The sequence below is a fragment of the Epinephelus fuscoguttatus genome, linkage group LG9, assembly GCF_011397635.1.
Source record: "Epinephelus fuscoguttatus linkage group LG9, E.fuscoguttatus.final_Chr_v1".
Lineage (NCBI taxonomy): Eukaryota > Metazoa > Chordata > Actinopteri > Perciformes > Serranidae > Epinephelus > Epinephelus fuscoguttatus.
This window is the reverse complement of record NC_064760.1, coordinates 41626821-41636038: the sequence shown is the minus strand read 5'-3', so window position 1 is coordinate 41636038 and position 9218 is coordinate 41626821.

The following is a 9218-nucleotide window of genomic DNA, read 5'->3' as shown; positions in this document are numbered from 1 at the left end:
GAATTTGTACACCACTCAAATATCAAGTTTCATTGGGAAAAACGTTACAGTACAGAAGCTAGAGATGCTCTTAACTTACGTTTCATGACATCAAGCCAGAACATAATCTTTTCCAAACCATAAGCATGTGTTATTAATGCCTAAACTTAACCACTTAACCACAGTATTGTTGAAATGTAAAATTTGGATGTATCCGCTGTGAAGTAACATACAAATGTAAAGTACCCATGGTTTGCAGAAACAAACGGACACTTAAATTTTTTCTGGCAACTGTGCCGAAAAATCTCTTATGAGCTGGGTGTCTCGACTGTGAATAAAATGTTAAAATCCACCGGATATATTTAGGTCTGGGTTTAGTGTGGACACGTGAGCCAAACGAGAGTGCACGTGTTTGTCTTTCTGCGAGTGTGTGCAAGCAGGAACAAAGTCAATGTAAATAGGCACGATGGCAATGATAAATTCTTGTCATAATCTGAGCTTACCTCGGGGTCGTCTTTCTTCTTCCTCCAGATAGGGAAACTCTGTGGAGTTCCTTATCACACAGCCAGAGATAACAGGGCTCCAGTACAAAGCAATGATCCCGTCTGTTTGCTGACAAGTGAAGCAGCTTCAATCCCCGCGGAGGAATCCCACCTTGTTCTGGGACAGAGAGCAGACGATAGAGACAATATAGAGAGTATAGAGAGCTCATTTACATGAAGAGTTTGACAGATAGAGACGCTGAGGAGAGAACAGCAAATACACCCAAGTTCGAGTCAAAAAGGAGCAGGGATTCACCGCACCAACTGTACCTGCACGTCCCTCTCATCCCTGTACTCCTCCAGCTCTATCCTCCTCTCCCATCAGTTCACAGATAACACTGTTTGTCTAATAATGAAGTTACAGTATAACAGTTTGCAGCAAGCAGCACTTTAAGTTGAAGAAGCTGTCACATTAATCTTTTAACCACATCCGTGTTTGCTTTGTGTCTTCTGCCTTTGATTTTCTTCACATTAGCATGTGGATGACTACTGTATCATCACACAGTTATAAGGTTAACGTTTGTACAAGTTAAGATATATATTCACTCAAATGCAGGGCTGATTGTTGCAGGCCAGAATCTTGTTTTTAGCTCAAAAAAAATCCCATTACATCAGTGATTCACGTCTCGACTTACGATAGTTTTCATGACAAATTAATTTATTAAAGATTTTTGAATAAATATTGTGTCTATAAAATGTACAAATAATGAGAGATGTCCATTAAAAGGCCTCAGTGTGCAAAGTGATGTTGAAAATTCCTTTGACAAAACCACTTACTGCTTCTTCTGGAGCTTTCAACTATACCTGGTCTCATAGAAATACATGAAATGGACATGAAGGTATAACAATACATTACGTGGTAGCAGGCACAAAATGTTTTCAAATTATGTGCTGGCACAGGCTGTTCTCATAAACTTCATATGGTTTCCAACAAAAAGTATTGCACCCAAAGTCATGCATAACCCACATATTTTGTAAGACTGGGATCATGTAACCAATGTGGAAGCATGATGGAAGCAAACAACAAAGCAGTCCTGAGCGGTCTGGAGGGACAGAGGTTGGGGTTGTGAATGGATCACAAAACACAGGACTTTCCCATGGGGATGGGTCTTTGAAACTCTGTGAACTTTTAATGAACTTCAAGTCATTTTAATGCACATCCTCACCATTTTCCTAAACCTAACCACAGTAACTTCACATTAATTATGTAACTATGCGTTAAGGATGTAACATCACTTGTGGGAATTTGTAGGATATATTACAAACTATTGTGTGTGCATTTTCTTAGGAAACCATACGAACCGTTCTATGACAATATGTTAGCTGGCAACACAAAAACAATGCAAATGCAAAGTAAATGAGGATCTTTTGCCATGGTAGATGCACAAATTAGGTACAAAGAGTGAGAAAGTCCTTGTAGGGCAGGTGGGAGTGGTGGTGTATGGGTAAAAAAAAAACATGAACTTCCAACTAGGAGACCACAGTTCATGTCCTCTGTGAAACCAAATCTCAATGTAGTCACGTGACTTTATGGACTTGATATAACTATGCAAAGTACTTTACATGGATACTTTACGTAGCTATGCTATGCTAAGTGCATACATTTACATCACTTACGTTAAATGCAGTAATTTTAACCATCATCACAATCTTTTCAAAAAAATTAGCCAAGTATTTTTTTTGTTCTCTAAACCTAGCCCAGGGTTATACTTTCCCTGTGCCCAACCAAACTTTTTAAAAGGTTGTAAAACTCTTCTTTTGAGTATACCAAAGTATGATTTTAAAGAAAATGTAATGCTACAATTGGCTTGTGTTTTCCAACAGTGCATTAGACAAAACATTCACTGAATGTATTTGCAAAATGTTTTTCAATTCAACCTACAATATAATTACCCAATAGAACTGCAGTCATGCTGAATATGTCCAGACTGACTATTAGAGTAGATGAGCCATGAACGTGGAACGCTGGTATTGAAAGCAAACACTTAAAGACAAACAAAACAAAGTGAAGTTCTTGTTAATGCAGAATATCTGCATATAAACATAATTTTGGATTTAATGGAGTATTCAGAAAAGAGGACATTTTTCAAACTCATTTCATAATATGAAAAAAAATTTTTCCTTACATTATATCTTACTTTGTATTTCACACTATATTAAACTACTGCATATTATTTAGGTTGCTATTCTGGTGTGCACTACTATAATTGGTGATATCATATTACTTTACATAGACCATACTTTGCTGTTTTTAACCACTCCACTGTGTCACTTTGCTGGAGATGGTATTGCACTAATAGTCAAGTACAAGACTGTCATGGGTGCTGTTGGTGAAGTGCTTGCATTCTGTTTTATTCTGTTCTCAATCTAATTTCATTTATTTTTATTTTTCCTCTCTGGGGTCACTAAAGCTTATCTTAAACATTACTAATCCACATAATATGTTGTATGGAATAAAATCCCCCCCATCACATGACATTTTTCCAAACAACGTTTTATGTCGGGGCTTCAGGACACTTGGATCACTACGGACGAGCAGTATGGAGATATTTTGTGGTTGTGAATCTGGGGCGCTGTCAGCCTCCATTAGATGGAGTTGTGTTGCTACCCCCTCTCCCCTGGGATCTCCGCAGGTGATGTGAGGACTCTAAAACTTCACCTGAGCCTCCCTCAGCATATGGGCGAGTAGATAATGGCTGAATTTTCATTTTTGGGTGCACTATCCCTTTAAATGTGGATTTAGACCTCATGAAAAATTGTCATTCGAGGAATACATGATATATTGTTAAAATGGAACAAAAAAATCTCACAATCAATAAATAAATAAATGAAGATGGAAATCAGTAAATAATGTTTGAGCTTGTGTGTGTTTTGATTTGAACCAAAAAAGGTTCATGACAACAGAAATTATTTGATACTCAGATGACCTTGGGTGTTTTGAAAGGCACCTTTTAATCACAATGTATTATTTTTATTATTATATATATAATATATAAGTGTTTGCATTGCTTCAGACTAAAGATGGAATTTTGGCAAAACAAAATAGGATAAATGATGTGGTCTAACCCACTTTGTCAATGTAGGGAAAAAGAATTACAATGGTCGAACACCCTGCAGTGCTTTAAGAAATGTTCACTAGTAATGTTGCTTGTAGAGAGTGTAGTTGTAAAGTAATTTTCAGGTTACTTGTGCTGTTTCCTCCATAGGCTTGCTAGTTCAGATAATATGAAACAAAATCATGTTACGTTTGTATGAAGTTTTGTTTCGCAGATTATATTAAAATTTCAACCTACGTATCCGGTTCATGTGGTCTTTTATTTTGTCACTCCTCAACAGTTACATTTCTCTTGTCACCATTGTACTGAGCACTCTCCCATCAGAATCAGATGGGTTCTGATGGGAGAGAGTTCAGTAAGACGGCGGTTTCACTGATGCATTGATATGTCAGTGTGTGGAGTGCATGTGGCCCTGGCAGTATTGATATGGACATGGACAGCACAGGACAAAGAGAAAATGTGAGAAAGGCTTGAACTGAGAGAGAGAGCACATTAAAAGGAGAAAAGTTCTTCAGGAAAGTAAGAATACATCCAAACAAAATGACAGATATATTCATGAACAAGAGACACGGTAAGTGTTTAAAATAAAAAAAACCTTACTAGTATGAAAACACCCTCCCTACCCACAATATATATGAATGTTTTATGTATCTGTCCATCTACCTATAGATAAAGGTAGATGTGATTTTAATCCTCGAGATCAGTTGCACACAATAGCCATTTAAAGGGATAGTTCAGATCTTTTCAAGTGGGGTTGGATACGTTACTTACTGAGTTTCCATACTCAGTGTATAACCTGCAGTGGATGTCCCCACTTTGGAGCAGCAGAGAGGAGTACAGACACAAAAGCTAAGCATTGCACTGCTGTGCAGAGGGCAGCAAAATGTATTTATACCACCAACTAAGTCCCACCTAAAAAAATAATCAACATCAGTTTAAGTGTACACTGTATTTAGAATATTTTCACTACTTTACCTCACTGACAGACCACGATCTCCAATGGAGAAATAAAGCCGTCATATTACTCTCTTCAAAGCCAGGCTCTGTTGAGAAAAAAACATTAATTGAACACATTGCTGAACACAGGAGCTGCTGGTCTACCAGTCCCTCAATCAATTAGCTAGTTAGTGCTGATGTGTGACTTTGGACTTTAAAAGGGTTTGTTCTGATTTGCAGTTGCACAATAACACAAACAAACTGGGCAGCAGTAGACAAGTAGCTCCTGTGTTCAGTGAGTTAAAACTACTGTTTTTGTCAATGGAGTCTGGTGGCGTTGACAAGATGGGGAACTAAAGCCATTAATGGCTCGCCCGTTGGACAGGGCTGTCTGATTGAACGTAAAATCTGTGAAATCATTCTCAATATAATGTACACTTAAACTGTTACTGATGTTTTTAGGTGGCTAAAATATGTTTTACTGCTGCCACCATCAACCACAGTATATTGCTTAGCTTCCGTGGTGGTACCCATGCCTGCTTCTCCAAACTTGTGGTGTGCCTACAGATATCTATTGTATTTACCACCCTGGCTGCACTGCCTTTGTGAGCAGCGTGTGATGGCTATCTGTGCAGTTCACGCATATGTGGTGCTCACACAGAGAGCATTGCTGCTGTGGCACTGCTGCAGAGCTGCCTGCTGCTATGAGTACTGTATTTCCACAATTAAAAGCCTGTACTCCACTCATTTAAGGAGCCATGGAAGCTACTGCATGGTCAGCAACACGGTCATGCAAATATTTCACAAATGAAGGGATTCTGTTGACAAAGACATTATTAGGGCTTTTATTTTACAATGAAAAAAGTGTGGAAAGTGTGGAGTAAAAAGGGGAGTATTTATATATTTTTCTATATCTGTGACCGAAAATAGAGTGAAAGCGGTATGATATCAATATGATTATCAAAAGACCATTTTCACTGTCTGTTTTTGTGGAAACCAAGCGTGTCACATGTAAAAAATAGGCTAGCTGAGCAGCCTGAGCAATACTGCTCACGCTGGCTGCTCCAATCTGTGGTGTGTGTGTATGTGTGAGAGAGAGAGAGGGAGAGAGAGAGAGAGTGGCTGTCTATGATGTCACCATATGGTTTGTGCTGGTTTACTTCCTGTGAGGTCGATCACTTATGAGCCTGAGTGTTAATGAATACCTGTGTGTGTGTGTGTGTGTGTGTGCATCAGAGAGTGAGAGAGGTGTGAAACAGGAGCATGTATACTGCCATATGTCATACGTTCAGGAATTTCATGCACATCTCTGTGTATGTGTGAGCTTGTAGGGTGATTTAGCATACTTACACCTGCATTTGTTTGTGCGTGTGTGTCTGTGTGTTGCACTGGTTGGGCCATCTGTGCCTCCACCACTTCAAAGGAGCCATCGCTTCAGAAGTGCCTTGCAGACAAATGAATTATTGAGTCGATTTGAAGACGTTTGCCGTTGAGCGTTTTGTTCTGCTGTGGAACTCCCTGCCTTTCAGGAAGTGGAGGATGTGTTGTTCCCTTTAGATCAACGTTGTCGCCTCCTCTGCTTCCTCTGCCTCGACACACACACACACACACACACACACACACACACACACACACACACACACACACACGCTGTTCGTCCTTTGCCTCCTGCCTTAGACTCTACTTTAGTTGTCTTATTTGAAAACTCACTTCTGCCTGTTTCAAGTTGGCCCTCCCTCTCCCCCGCTCCTCTCATTCTCACTGTAGAATCCCTCTGCAAGTTTTTCATGTCTAAGGGCACTGAGCTGCTGTACCAAAGATTCAATGTGAAACCATTTAAAAAGAGAAAAAGACAAGAAACAGAATAGAACACCTCTACACCCTCAGTCACTCATGAGGGCAAAAAAGGTTTGGGGGTATTATTAAATGTGTGGGTGGAGAGGAGAGTGAGAAGGTACTGGCTTCAAAAAGACTCCAAAAATGGTTTGATTCCACTATTTCTCTCTGTGAACTTTAGCTCCTCTTGTGGATTCTACTGTGTGTTGCTGCATTCCAAAGGGAGCACAAGCTAAACTAATGCTTTAAAAAACAAAGAAACAAAACAAAACAAAACTTGGACTCCTCCAGTGTTTTTAACAAGTAAACAAGTTCAAGCCTCAGCCAATCTTTAGATTCTGCTTACTTTACAGTGAGATCCATTTTCAGACCTACAGCATTGTGGTCGATCCCAGAAGTTGTTGGAAATCATCAAAACAGTCCAAAAGTTTAAGTTCATATAATAACTCAAATTTAACACATATGCCCAAAGTAATCCAAAACCAGGGGTCCCAATGGGAGGAAGTGCAGCTTAAAGGGATAGTTCAGATTTTTTGTAGTTGGGTTGTATGAGATACTTTTACACAGTCAATGTATTACCTGCAGTAGATGACGGTCGGCAAACCCACAGTTTGGAGAAGAAGGCTGGAGTCCAACATAGGAGCTAAGCAATTTGGATGGGGGTCAGCAACAAAACATACTTAGGCACCTAAAAAAGTCCCACCTAAAAATAATAACAAATTAAGTGTATGCTATATGAGGGTATTTTTTTTACTGCTTTACCATTCAGACAACCCATTCCAACTAGGAAGCTATCAACAGCTTTAGTTCCACAGCCACCAGACTTCATTGACAGAAACACACATTGGGCTTACTGAACACAGGAGCTACTGGTCTGCCACTGTCTTGATCAGTTAGTTTGTCTTATTGTGTGACTTTGATGAATTTGAACCAACCCTTCTAAAAAGTCACACACAAGAACAAAACAAAACTGATCAAAGCAGTGGTAGACAGCAGCTCCTTTGTTAAGGAATGTTGAATTACATTTTTTGGATAGCGGCCATATTGGTAATGTACAAATTAGAGAGCATAAATAAAATGTAAAATGATTTAAAAATAAATCATAAATCTATTCTTGTGTGCTTCTAATGCTTAAGAAAATAAAAAAAAACACAAAGTTTGCCAAAAGTGTTTCGAAAAACAAAAACAAACAAAAACAAATTATTTTAGGTAGCTGCCATCCTGGAAATATGCAAATTAGGGGGCCTAAAAAAAGCATTCCAATATGATTCTTATGGTAAAAACAAACAAACAAAACAAAACAAAAAAAAAATCAAACATAAAACAGACACCATGCTTGCATTTGTAGCTTTTCTGGTTCAAATGTTAGCTGAAATGGTTTTCAGAAGGCAGAATGTCCCTTCTACATATATTGAACTGAACTTTAACACAACATGAACTGTCTTAATTTTGTGAGCCAAGCTGCCCCACTAAATTACTTTCTCAATGGAGTCTTGCTTTGAAAAAAGCAATATAATACAGTTCAGCTACAGTTCCCCATAGGAGACCACTGTCTGATGGAAAGTTAAATCAGGGAAAATACTTCAATACAGTGTACACTGAAAATGATACAGACTGAGCCACAGCAGTCCATTGCTTCAGCCTGCTTCTCCAGACTGGGGGCGTGCCAATAACCAATAATATTACACTGACTACAACCCCAAATATGAAGCCTTTAAAGGTTTGATTTGATTTGTCCACACATACATTACATTTTATTACATCATCAGTTTAAAAATAAAACGACTGAAAGGTATTAGGCCTACATTACTGGCAAAAAATAATTTCACAATATCAGTTGGCATTTTTTATTACATTATTGGTTAGGATATTAAATTATTGGGTTTTGTTACATTTTCAGTGAAGTTAAGAGCAAAGGTTGTTACATTTTCAGGAAATTATTACATCATTGGGTGTCTGGTGAATCCCCCCACCCTCGGACCCCTCTGCACTTTTTTTAAATGTCAGGTTTACTTGTATTGCTGGTCCAAAATTGTGTCCACATCTTGGCAGTGCCCAGAAAGTAGCTGTGTTCCATTTCCTGGACTGCAGCTCAGGTGGGCTACATTTCCACTTACCTGCTATTAAATGTCAATGTGTTCACCTATTTTGTTTCCAGATCAGTGAAAATTCAGCCTGCCTGGGCTGCTGCCTAAAAAATAATTTACAGCCTACGACCTCATGCAATGTGCATAATATGCTTTGTATATATAGGAGGTACATGTTTATAATTGTATAATCAGCCTGACATATGCACTCACATACTGGCACCACCTATTATGTTTACATCAGACACTCTCACAGATATCATATGCCCGCCCACAGATTTATGTCTGTCAGGTCTGGATACCACTATCACCGAAAACAATGAGTTCCACTAATTCCAGCAACGTGTTTGTTTCAATTTGACTGAGCTATGACTCTGAAGGGGTAAAGAGTGCATTATCTGTTCATATCCTAATATTTGCATTCAATTAAGTTTTCTTGGAATACATTTAGGGCCTCTCATTTATTCTTGGGAATCACCATCTGACACCTTCTTGATCATATGTCAGTATCACCTGCACTCTTCTGTCATTAAGTGCTCTGTGAGTCAACAATTCAAGTCATGAAAGAAGGTTCTCATTAGATTTGAAGCATGAACTAAGCAGGTGGGCAGAAAAAAAAAACCCACTAACTGCTGATAAATCCACATTGGCCAGTGGAAACTGGATATGAATATGTATCCAAGCTAACTGGAGTATATTGCAAGACAGTAATTTAACCTTTTTTTTTTATTTTTATTTATTTATTTTTTTTTAACAGATGCAGACTTTGTGCTGGTGAGGTG